Source organism: Nothobranchius furzeri, chromosome 3 (genome assembly GCF_043380555.1).
Source record: "Nothobranchius furzeri strain GRZ-AD chromosome 3, NfurGRZ-RIMD1, whole genome shotgun sequence".
NCBI lineage: Eukaryota > Metazoa > Chordata > Actinopteri > Cyprinodontiformes > Nothobranchiidae > Nothobranchius > Nothobranchius furzeri.
Genome location: NC_091743.1, coordinates 71,172,529 through 71,174,228, shown reverse-complemented (window position 1 = coordinate 71,174,228; position 1,700 = coordinate 71,172,529).

The window sequence follows — 1,700 nt, the reverse complement described above, 5'->3', positions numbered from 1 at the left end:
TACACAGTTTCACTTCAAAAAACACACACACACAACTTTACTGAAATGAATGTGTGATCTCTTTAATTTTCCAAATAAAACCTTTTGCATGTTACAGCTGAACCATTTTACAGTATCAACCATCACAATTTACGCTCACACACACATTCAAGTGACTGCAAACGTTACATGTGTGCTGAATTATATACTAATAAATCTTTACATGTAAAATCTAGAATGATTCATCTAAAGGCATCGGAACAGAGAGGAACCAGAAGACAAACAGCTCTGCATTATCAATAACTTATCTGTGAAATAATATCAAATAAAAAAAGGAAAAGCCAACATTTGAGGTGAGTTTTAGGAGCTAGAGCATCTTCAGACAACCAAACCTGGCAACCAAACAGGAAACACACAATCCCAAATGCCCGGATGTGAAGTTATGTACATAAATACACTTTCATATAATAAAATCAGAGTCAGTCTGTGGGTATTTGGTTGCTACGATGATGCATGAAAGCTCTCAGTTAACAAATTACAAATCCTGCCCTGTGACTGGTCTGCCAGGTGAATAAAAACAAGGCAATCTTGGAATGATTAAAAGTGTTTGTTGCGTTGCGAATTTCAAAGCAAACCGATTTGTTAAATGACCTCCGCTGCCAGCATGCTCCTCTGTGTACAGGACTCTGATAAATACTAAAAAAATAAACACAATTCTACACATTTTCTGTCCTAAAAACATTAAATACTCCATCAGCAGTGCTTCAGTCTCTCTGCAGTCCAGTCCGTTATGAGTGAATAATAAAAAACTCAGCGTCTGACTAAACATTTAAGTGCTCTGATAGTTTTAACTTTCTTCACACGTGTAAAAACGGGAGACATGATTATTAGAGGTACAGCAGCGACAGACAGCGGTATGGAGCTCTTATTTAAAACACATCACAGGACCGGAGAGGGAGCAATGGAGGGCAGAGTACAGAGAGAACTCCCACAACTAAGGATTTCATTATCTGTGGTCCACGTGAATCCTCTAGAAACAGCAAGCAGCTCTCGAGCCATGGCTCCGGACTTCAAAGCTCCACAGTGAGACTCTTATTCTGGATCAGGGCACTCTGACCTGGAACGAGAGGTCTGCAGAGCTTCTGCAGATGGACGCTTACTCACAACCGTGGGTTTTGGTTTGATGGTAGCTGGTTGGGGGGGTGAAACGCTAGCAAAATGGTTATATGAGCCAGATAAATTGAATTATATAAAAATACAGGAACGGAGAATCAAGTTCTGTGTGTTTTTATCTTTCTGATGACCTCATCAAAAATGTTTATGTAACAAATGAGACTTGAACTATGAAAAGCTTGTAAAATTGACAAAATAAGCATCTTTTATGAGAAAATCCTCTAAAAAGCCAACACATAGCTTGAATACTCTATTATAAAAGGTTTAAATAAAACATTTCTTCTCACTGGAACACCTTCTGAAAAGAAAGGGCTCCATCTGGTGGAGAAACAGTAGAGAAACAACAGTGTTTGAGCCTAAAGACGTTACAGTAAAAACTTACAGCTGTCAACCGTAACAGCGCAAATACGAACATATCAGTAAAATATTCATAAAAAAGGGTCAGTAGAAGCTGGTGGATTGATGCAGATGCAGCTTTTCCTCCTTGAAAAACAACTTTTAAATATTTAAAAAACATCTTCAGCTCCCCCCCCCCCCCCCGATCGGAA